This window comes from Periophthalmus magnuspinnatus, chromosome 5 (assembly GCF_009829125.3).
Source record: "Periophthalmus magnuspinnatus isolate fPerMag1 chromosome 5, fPerMag1.2.pri, whole genome shotgun sequence".
In the NCBI taxonomy this organism is placed as follows: Eukaryota; Metazoa; Chordata; class Actinopteri; order Gobiiformes; family Gobiidae; genus Periophthalmus; species Periophthalmus magnuspinnatus.
The window spans coordinates 26,586,241-26,598,015 of NC_047130.1; positions in this window are offsets into that span (position 1 = coordinate 26,586,241).

Genomic DNA, 11,775 nt, shown 5'->3' on the forward strand with positions numbered 1-11,775 from the left:
TGACCTTCTGCTCCCTGTATCCTGGCCCCCAACTACAAAACTATGAGATCTGTCTGCTGAAATGCGCTGTATCTTTCTACTACGTGTCCAAAATCAGCAGAGAGATCATGACTGTTTATGCAGAGAGGCAGTGGATGAAGGAGAATCAGTTTCCTTTCTCAAACTCATGTCGTTTGTATTTGCTCCAAAAAGACAGCAGTGTTGTTGTTTGGTCTTTGCAGTTTCGCTCTCATCGCACGCTTGATTAACGTCTGGATAAGAGCCAGGCTACTGCAGGAGAGTATAGGCGTATGAAATGTATTTGGAAACACTGATTAAGGAAAGGAGTAGACACCCAAGAACAAGATCAGATTTCCTACGAAGTGATTCTGTGACAATTCAGGGACTCAAAACAGCGGAAAAGGGTCAAAATCAGCAGTTACAGTAATAATAACACCAATTATACAGGTCAGTAGGTTTAATAATGAATTCAAATGAAGTGGGGCTAATATGTAAATCCCTTAACACACTTTTTACACATTCAGTCTGATTCTGCTCATTGCACAAAGTCCAATCCAGAAGCAAAGCAAAGAACAGCATGATCCAGGTGAACGTCGACAATGTTCTTCTCTCCAGTTTTCCATGTTTCAGCAGATCTTTGTCTAAGAACGCTCACAAATCCATTGGTTTCTGAGTAAACTAGCACCGTTATACTTCTTTCTGATCTCTTGTTTGAGAGATTTGTGAGAATAAGGCACAATAAACACGGCTCTCTTAAGCAAAGGACTTAAACAAAAGCAAACAGCTCCAGCTTGGCTATAGCTTTATTAGCATTCAGCTGGTTCCCATTAGAACAGCTTTGTGAAGTGCTATCTCCTCAAGAATCTCAAACAAACTGACCCTTCGCTCTGTTTGTCTGCCCGAACCTCTCCGACATCCTCCACGGAGTCGAGAAGGCCTCCCACAGACAAGGGTCGTCCCAGCGACCTTTCAGACAACGACTGCAGTCACAAAGGCACAAAGTGTGGACAGATATGATTGATCTGATGACGACGTTTAACAAATTTGCTTAATAAGATATAAAACCAAGGTGTTGATGCACAGGGTCATGCCACCCACACACTCACACACACACACTCGCACACACACACACACACACATTTTAGAGTCTGAAAAGAGCCTATGTCAGAGATTATTCAATATAACTCCAGCTTCATTCACTCTAATGCCGTTTTGTCAGATTTTAACCTGCATCAGCTTTTAGAACATTGCTGTTTGTTAATATTATGTTTTGTCTTATTCCTCCAGAGATGCTTTCCATAACAAATCCAAATAGTAACACAAAACTGATATTCTCCTTTTTTCTCCACCATTATAGGTCCAAAAATCCCCAAAACTGTCAGTAATGATGACCTACAGAAAAATAACCTGTTTTGTAAGAAAAATAACAATTTTGTGTGATAATAAATGTTTTAATAGCACAGAGTTTTGCTCTAGGTGAAAATCCTAAAGTGTGAACAGAACAGAGACGTAGTTTTACTCCTGTTTGAGCCTCACTCTCCGCCGCACACACAGAGTGAGCGGAGTGAGATCGAGGAGTGTCAGGTCTGAAGAATGTGCTGATGCTGAGGTCAACCTGTGAAAGTAGATCTCTCCTTCCCTCTCTCCCTCTGTCTGTCTGTCCCTTGTTCCCTCGCTCCCTCTCTTCCTTCGTCCCTTGGTCCCTCTCTCCCTCTGTGCCTCGCTCCCTCTGCCCCTCTCTCCCTCCATCCCTCGCTTCCTGCCTTCCTCACTCCCTCCATCCCTCACTCCCTCTGTCCCTCACTCCCTCCGTCCCTTGCTCCCTCTCCCCCTCTGTCCGTCCGTCCCTTGTTCTCTCGCTCCCTCTCTTCCTTCGTCCCTTGGTCCCTCTCTCCCTCTGTGCCTCGCTCCTTCTGCCCCTCTCTCCCTCCGTCCCTCACTCCCTCCATCCCTCGCTTCCTCCCTCCCTCCCTCCCTCCATCCCTCACTCCTCCGTCCCTTGCTCCCTCTCCCCCTCTGTCCATCCGTCCCTTGTTCCCTCGCTCCCTCTCTTCCTTTGTCCCTAGGTCCCTCTCTCCCTCTGTGCCTTCCTCCCTCCGTCCCTCACTCCCTCCATCCCTTGTTCCCTCTCTCCCTCCGTCCCTCATTCCCTCGCTCCTTTGCTCCCTCACTGCCTTGCTCCCTCGTTCCCTCGGTGGAGCACTGAGCATCCTTTGTACAAGGCTCTTACTCAAACTCTCACTGCAGCATCTGGATCAATGGAGTATGACAGGAGTATGAGGGAGTATGACAGGAGTATGACAGGAGTATGAGGGAGTATGACAGGAGTATGACAGGAGTATGACAGGAGTATGACAGGAGTATGACAGGAGTATGACAAGAGTATGACAGGAGCATGACAGGAGTATGAAGAGGAATGACAGGGAATGAAGGCCTATGAAGGGGTACGAGGGGTTTGAAGTATGAACTGGTATAATGGAGGATGATGGGTAATGGAGGGGTATGAAAAAGTATGATGGGGCATGATGGGGAATGGGTGGAGTACATTTCTAGATATTTCTCAGATTTAGGGAATAACTTCTAATACTGTATAACCAAGCAACTATTTCTTCACATCCTTGATCTTCACTTTATTTACCTTCTGTTTTGTAGCTTTTTATAATGAAGCATAAACATTATTTGATTAGAAGCCGTTTTTATGAGCGTGCTATAAACAAAGGCAGTTTATTATTCCTAGATTAGTGAAAGTGGGTTTGGTGGTGTGGTGTTTCCCCTGAAGGAGACTTGCCCACAGCTCTCTCTGACAAAGCCGCCTTTCATAGCCTCTTTACCAGTAATAGGAACCTTTCCTCTGTAGCCAAAAACAGAGTGAGCTAAAATGTGTAAAGACAACAGACAGAGAGGTCCCTGCTGCGGCTGTCCCTGCTGCAGGTTTCAGATCAGCACAGCGTCTATAGGCAGAGGAAATGAAGGACCGGATCAGATGAACTTCACAAACCCACTCTCACGGCACCAGCCCTGCGCAGATACATCTACTGAGTTAAAACATGGTGAGAGAATGAAAAGATTTAAAGCAGTTTGATTAAAAATAGACTCGATGCTCACATTTATCACAAGGTAAATCAAATTTGACCTGAGCAGATCACTAAAGTCCAAAAACAGTGAGAGTATAAACCTGCGATACGGCTTTTCACCACTAGAGGGAGTCTTGTGTAAACTTTCATAAGACTTTCACAGACTTTTATAGACTTTTCCCTATAACAAACAGAATTACAAGATCCACAGAGCTCTAGATAAAACAACTTGGACCACGTCTGAAAATCTTCCTGTCTCGCACATGTTTGGGTGGCCTCTGCGCCTCTCATCGTCTCATATTATGTGCTGCGAGAGCTTTGTTTTGACTGGGGGCCTGTGTCTTCGGAGGGCCGTGGTGCGAGCCGGGACATCCTGTTTCGTTTGGGGAGAGGGCTCGCGCTCTTGAGTCCGAGGGTGTTGCCAGCGGAGATTAGAGCAACTTTAATGTCCGGACTGTTGATGTTTTTATTTGAAAGTATAGAGCTGGACGACAGATCAAAGTCCTGAACCCAACAGAGATAACTCGGTCAAGTTTTCTCACAGTATGTCAAATCCAGCACTTCTGACAGCAACGCATCAGTTTAATTTACAATATATATCAGATTGAGCAGAATACACTCAAAACACTAAGTACAGCTGAAGAAACTTTCCATTTGGGGCTTGTTATGTGTGCGACTTTGTACTGCTGCGGTTTATTAATGATTATAATCTTGTAATGATACGTTTTACTTCACTAAACTGACGACAGAGATTTCAGAAAAGGCCAAAGACTTTCTCCAGGATGTTTTGTTGGTGTCAAAATGGTTTTCTGATAGTTAACACTTAAGATTTAACAGTAATGTAGTTTCTAATCATGAAATTACATCACAAAATCATCTCTGAAATATGACAAATTAAGGGTTTTCTGTAAATCTTTCACGTTATGTCATTCTAATTCTGCAAAAAATACAGTGTGTAACAAATTAAAACCATTTGGACTGATACAAAACAACGATTATTATAAATTAGGAGGAGTTTGACATTCTCTGTGCCGAGTGTTCAGTGTTTTTTTTGAGTATACGTCTTTTCTAAACTCCGTCTCCTCAGGCATCTTTCTTCACTTTTGAACTAAAGAGCAGGTTAGCGCAGTGGAATGTGGTAATTTGAGTTGGAGTGGGTGGAGGGGCAGTGTACTGGGCCGGACTCAAGAATTACCTGAGGAATGACGGTAAAATTCTCACTGTATCCGTAAGAACGATGCAGATTGATGCAGTGCGACTTGGTTTTATTTTTGTTTTTAGATCTGGCAGTGGAGAAAACAGCTTTAAGTGATACGGGAAAAAGGAGCAAACTTACACAAGACACAAAAGACACAAAAGACACAGGGAGGACGTGCAAACTCCACTCAGAAACGCCTTCGATAGAAATATAAAACTCTTCAAACTCGACCTACAGTTTCAAAAGCTGCACGTACTCCTTAAAAACAGGGATTATTCTCTTAGCTGTGAGTTCTGTCTCAGTTGTTCAGGGATAGTGGTGATTACAGAGGGTTCAGAATACTAACGAAAGCCCCTGACAGAAACGATTACCCCGTCACGAGTCACCTTCAGTCAGGTGTGATGACAGACGATTACACACCTGCGCTCGCCGTCTCTGTTACCACGGAAACTGACTCCAGGCAGACGATCAGATTAAGTCGAGTCTGCGCTTCAAAATAACGATTAACCATTATGACACAAATCTAAATGATTAACATGAGACAGCAGAATATTTGGGTTTATCAGACCCACAGAGAGAGTCCTGAGGAACCTAAAGCCTGATATAAAACAGGGAAAGGTGTGAGGAGCGACTGTCACGGCCGACGGGACTGAAACACGGACTCTCTGTGACTGTGGAGGTGACGTCTGTACAACATGTAGCTCACTGAGATCCATGGTGAGGTCCCTGCACTGACCACTAGGAGGCAGTACATCAGGGGGTAAAGTGTTTGTCCACGGGTTCAAAGGTTGGCAGTGATTATTGCTGTTATTGTGGCAAGACACTTAACTCCCATTGCCCCCCCGTGTGAATGTGTGTGTAAATGTGTGTGAATGTGTGAGTGGTTCCTGTGCTCAAAGGCGGAAAATCACTATAAAAAAATGGGCCATGACCATTTACTAGCGAGACTGCGCCACCTACAGGCGACTTCCACATAACCTGACAATGGGGGGTCCACTTGAGGAGTTAATATTATGAGAATCACAGCTCATCAAAATGGGCTTCAGCAAGAATATTTCCAATAATAACAGTATAAATACACTGTCCTAAAGTGGAAACATAACTGCACTTTGTCTTATTATGGCCCATTAGATCCATTTATAGAGCAGCATGTCCCACACAACCAGCCTGAGTTATTTGGGGCTTTTTAAAAAGACTGGGGTCTTTCTGTGGTCACTGAGGTTTGGATGCAGGACAAGGAGGAGTTATTTCCTCTCAGGATATGTACCTCTCTGCTCATGACACAAGAGTTGGGCCGAGAGTGAAGATGAGACCAGAGAACAGTGGAAATTCAGCTTTTGGTTCCAATGAAATGTTGCCATTTGTCATTCCATTTATAAAATGAAATAATACGATACAACTGGCTCTCCTTTGTTTTGTTTCTCATCATCCTTTTTACTTTTGCTTCTGATCAAAATATTTATAAGATGAGCTTTGATAAGATCAATTACAACATCCTGACTTTATAAGTGACTGACTTAGTGGCAAAAGCAGTAGCAGCAGTTAAATGTTATAACACATTTATTTAATCTTTGCTACCAGCAGAGCTGTTGGCCAACAGCTGATCTGCTTCCGTTGCAGGGCCAATGCACCTGTGAGCAATTTGCATTCTTTCACTGGGACTCCACGAGATTTTCCTCGTGTGTTGACTAAGAAGAAAACTGGATCCAAAAACTCACTTTAAAATAACAGGCCATGTGGCCGAGACTGAGGCTGGATGTTAATCTGCTCTTAACTCAGGAATAAATAAGAGACCTATAGAAGTAAATTGTGATTCACACAACACAAGTAAAATGAACAAGCTGTAACATAAAGAGTCATGATTTGTGTCTCATCAGAGTCTTTTGTCTTTGGAAGTGCCACTAACAGTAAAGACCCAGCCCAGTGAAATGAATCTGTGAAACTGAGGGAAAACAAACACAAGTATCACAGGTGCTAGAAAAAGAGTTTGAGCTGCACACAGTGTCGTCAGAGAGAAGCAAGTGGATAAAAATACAAATCCTCTTTTAATCCTTCATCTTAAATCCACCTGATTATGTGAAGAGATGAAGCCGGAGCAGGTGTGAGGACTGTCACCCTCTGCTTTTGCACTGAAAGAGAGGTCCACCCAGCACCCAGCACCCAGCAGGACGAGGTCCACCCAGCAGGATGAGGTCCACCCAGCACCCAGCAGAGGGAGGTCCACCCAGCACCCAGCAGGACGAGGTCCACCCAGCACCCAGCAGGACGAGGTCCACCCAGCAGGACGAGGTCCACCCAGCAGGACGAGGTCCACCCAGCACCCAGCAGGATGAGGTCCACCCAGCACCCAGCAGGACGAGGTCCACCCAGCAGGATGAGGTCCACCCAGCACCCAGCAGGACGAGGTCCACCCAGCACCCAGCAGAGGGAGGTCCACCCAGCACCCAGCAGGACGAGGTCCACCCAGCACCCAGCAGGACGAGGTCCACCCAGCACCCAGCAGGACGAGGTGCACCCAGCACCCAGCAGAGGGAGGTCCTCCCAGCACCCAACAGGATGAGGTCCACCCAGCACCCAGCAGGATGAGGTCCACCCAGCAGGACGAGGTCCACCCAGCACCCAGCAGAATGAGGTCCACCCAGCAGGGGGAGGTCCACCCAGCAGGGGGAGGTCCACCCAGCAGGGGGAGGTCCGCCTCTAGTGTGTGTAATATGGTGACAGTTCCTTTTTTGAGTGAGTGAGATGATTCATTTGTAAGAATAACATCATTATTTGAGCAGAATCATCATTTCAGTCTCGTTCTAAATTCAATCAAAACCAAAGTCAAATCCAAAGTTATTTGACTTGAACAAATCACATTTACTTATGAATTATCTTGAATTGTGTGATAAAAAGTCTTACAATACCAATTCAAAGGGTTTAAGAGTGATATTCAACAGATTCTGTTGTTGATTGACTCACATTAACATTAACTAGAGCTTTAAAAAACTTCAGTCTGACGCTTGGATTAAACTCATAATCATCATGTTACTGTTTGGAGGAAGCCTTGACGTTAAACCACAAAACAACTGACTTTTGTAGTATTCTCACGCCTGAACATGTGAAAGTGAAAGTGACTGTAAATGGGCCATGCGACACAAAGTTTACTCTTACTTATTATGAGGTATTAGAGGCAGTGGCTTCTGATTCTCGTTAAATGCACAGCGAGTGTTTTCTTTCTTTAGTCCTGCTCGGGTTGAGGGTTCAGTTCAGTCCTGGTTTTGTTCTTGTTTGGTTCATTGAGGACCATGTGTTAGGCCCGACATGGTGAGAAAAGTTTTATAAGCCACAGCGATAACGCATTAAACTGCATTTGGACAGTGTGTGAGCGACAGCAGCTCTGCCAGGACACGGTAACGATAAAGCTCAGTGGAGGTTTTTAAAGCCTTATTAAGTTTCATATTTGCCTTTTTATTGCCCTCATCTTCCAGTGCTCACACTCATGTTGGGTTTCCTTGCTTTTTTGGGACATTACACTGGTTTATGTTCATTTCCTGGAGGCTGATCTCGACCTTAACCCTCGTCCAAACTTAAACCCTTCCTTAAAACTATTCTACCCCATATATAAACTTGAATTGATTTAATAATAAAGGATTTATCTCATGGGGCCCGAGTTTGTCTCCATAACGGCGGCAGATCTCCACGATTGAGTTTGTATGCAGATTTTAGTCCCCGCAGTGTGATAAATACAACCAGCACACGCTCCTTTCTCCCTGCGCAGCGTGGATTATACCTGTAGGCATTTCACAGTATTTGTAAATGTTGTTCCCATCTCTGTCATTTCTCGTGCCGATTCCATGCCCTGACGTGCCATGAAAGAATGCCTTCTTTATGTTTAACCATCGCGATGTGTAATTATACACCGCACAGAGCTGTAGCCAGAGGACACTCCATCACAGTTATGTTCTTGAAAAGGGAAATACTGCTTCATTTGGATCCACAGCCACAGGCGGAGGGAGAATTATATTACTCAAGAACAGTGCGGAACTGTACCTTAATTAACTTTATATTTAAGGCCAAATATAGAAGTGACACGTGATTTATATGATAGATAATATTATAGCCAATTTAATCAGAAGTATAAGCTCTCATTATACTGTCCAATGGGGCCAAAAAACAAGTACAACCAATCAAACCAAGAAGGATAAGTGCACATTAATCTGATACTAGCTGGGACATACCGTAGCTGTTGCTTGTTTTTTTCCAAGGAGTCAGGCAGCTCTCTGGGGTATGGGGCACATTATCTATTTTTTATTTATTTATTGTTTTATTTGATCTTAATTTTATTTTAATGTTATTTATTTATGTATTTATTAATTAATATATTTATTTATTTATTTTGCACACAGGTACACCTAAAACACATCTCACAATCTGTTCTTATAAAACTCAAAATGCAGTGGGAGGAAGAAAACGTATCAAGTCCCTCCCCTCTAACCCACATGAATAGTAAAGCCAAAAGTATGATGTTATTTCGCAGATACAGTAAGTGAGAGCAGCCCATGTGTTATCTGTGTGTGCTGACATGTGGACTGCAGGCGGAGATCGACCTCCACCTCCACACACCCCCGTCCTCCTCTCCCCTCTCCTCCTCTCCTCCTCTCTGTAGATTTGCCAGGAGTCAAACAGAGAGCACCAGGCCTATGTGGAATCAGTTTCAGAAAGACTATAGATGCTTCACATTCATTTATCCGAGCTGCATTTTATGATGTTTTGGCTGAGCATTTTTCATTCAAGCCTGTTACAGTAAGACAAGGCAGGTTTATTAAATCACAATAGAACAAATCAAAACATAAATAATCACAAATAATTATCATCAGATTAACATTAAAGGAGAAAAGTGCAGAATAAAAACCCTTTCAGTCACAGCAGATAAACAGAACAGTTTGAGTCTGGATTTAAACATTGTCAAAGTCGAGGTCTGTCTCACATCTTCAGGAAGAATGTTCCAGGTTTTAACAGCACAAAACTCAAATGCTGATTCTCGCTGTTTAGTCCTGGTTTAGTCCTGGTTTAGTCCTGGTTTAGTTCCCGGTTTAGTTCCCGGTTTAGCCCTGGTTTAGTCCTGGTTTAGTCCTGGTTTAGCCCTGGTTTAGTCCTGGTTTAGTTCCCGGTTTAGTTCCCGGTTTAGCCCTGGTTTAGTCCTGGTTTAGTTCCCGGTTTAGCCCTGGTTTAGTCCTGGTTTAGTCCTGGTTTAGTCCTGATTTAATCCTGGTTTAGTCCTGGTTTAGTCCTGGTTTAGTCCTGGTTTAGTCCTGGTTTAGTCCTGGTTTAGCCCTGGTTTAGCCCAGATTTAATCCTGGTTTAGCCCAGATTTCATCCTGGTTTAGCCCTGGTTTAGCCCTGGTTTAGTCCTGGTTTAGTCCTGGTTTAGTCCTGGTTTAGCCCTGGTTTAGCCCTGGTTTAGTCCTGGTTTAGTCCTGGTTTAGTCCCTGGTTTAGTCCTGGTTTAGCCCTGGTTTAGCCCTGGTTTAGCCCTGGTTTAGTCCTGGTTTAGTCCTGGTTTAGTCCCTGGTTTAGCCCTGGTTTAGTCCCTGGTTTAGCCCTGGTTTCATCCAGATTTAGTCCTGGTTTAGTCCCGGTTTAGTCCTGACTCTGGGCAGCAGCAGTAAACACCCAAACCAACATAACGAGGCATAAGTATCACAATTAATTGTGAGCGCGGTTAAGCTTATCCTAAATTCATTTTCAGATTGTGACTTTGAGCTTTAAATGACTAGTATCATCTGTATCTTCGCTAATCAAAGAGCTAACACTTACTGCTATTACATCACCAAGCCATCATTCCCTCACAGTATTATGTTTGTCTTTAGAAAAAAAAGATAATAAGATACTTTGAATGGGAAAAGTTAAGTTGGTCCACTTGTCTACTCCTGGAAAAAAAACCATCTCCATCCAGAAAGAGTATCCTCGTCTACTGCCTCAACTTCACTCACGCTCCTCTTCACGGTGCTTTTGTCTGCCTTCCCACACTGCCTTGTTAACATGTCTTTCATTCTCTCAACCTTTGCCAAACGGAAATAATAACCAGGCCTTTCCAGACACTCACCAGACACTTTCTGCGCTTCTAATTAAGACAATAATCCTCCCTCAGCCTGGACGTAAAAACTCTTCATTATGTTCTTGAATCAGGACGGCTCTAATGAGAAACTTCCTCTCAGCGCTTGCTTCTTTATCAGTTTTCTAGTTAACTTAACAGTCCATAAAGTAAAAGCAGTGCACCTGAGAAGAGTGTTCCGCTGCGGCTACGAGGAAGGCAACACTTCATATTGATCTGGACAGACTCAAAAGGAGGAGACAAAGTAATAAGTGAAGATAATAACTTTTTATCTGCCTCTTTGACCCTGGCAGGGAATGGCCAGCAAAGTATTAAAGGTGCAGAATCAGATGAGAGACAGGAGTTTTCCCTGGGACACTGAGGTTAAAGTGAAAACGCTGAAAAGCAGAGGAGTGAGAGCAGAGTTTAAAACATGTCGTCTGAGCAGAGACAGGCTGCACTGAGCTTAGACGGACACACGGGGGGGCGGGTGCATGGGCAGGTGAGCGCTCGTGGGAGACTGTCGGGCTGTGACGGGCGAGGACGGGCTGAGCAGGAGGAGTAAACCCCAAGGTCAAAAGAAGAAGTCTTCCAGTCTCAAGCTCCCTCGCTGTTTAGGTAAACTTATTATAACATAGGGGGATATTTAAGGATATTTTCCAGCTGCAGTGTTAGTCAATAACTGATTAAGCTCACAATATGACCATAAGAACTAAAAAAATGAATAAATATATAATCTGTGTTTGTTGTTCTATGTCACATTAGCCTTTCTTCATCATTCAGAGCGTTTGATGTCATAAATCTGGTCCATATGGAGGTTTGGGTCACTTCAGGACTCCTCTGTTCTGTCACGTCGTCAGAACAAACATGGACATGATGTTTTTACTGTACAAACACATTTATGTAAGTACAGTTTGTAATTAGTTTTATGTTTGTGGGAGTGTAATATTTCTCTTCTCAACTTGGCCACAAATGTAAAAGTGTTTTTATCTGTCTGTTGGTGGGGTTTTGGTTGATAGACAGCACCATCAGGTGGGCATTTAACTCCATAACACTATTCAACTATTCAACGATTCAACTATTCAACTACTCAACTATTAACTAGTCAACTATTCAACTAGTCAACTATTCAACTATTAACTATTCAACTATTCAACTATTAACTATTCAACGATTCAACTATTCAACTACTCAACTATTAACTAGTCAACTATTCAACTAGTCAACTATTCAACTATTAACTATTCAACTATTCAACTATTCAACTATTCAACTATTCAACTATTCACTCAGCCTGTTTCTTTACATTTCTTCTTTGTTTTTACAGTATTTGGTGCTTCCATAAAAGCTCATGTGGCCCAATTATTCAATTTAATTCAAATTAAGGAATCGTCATTAGCAAAACAATATAAAAGGTATTAAAGTTTT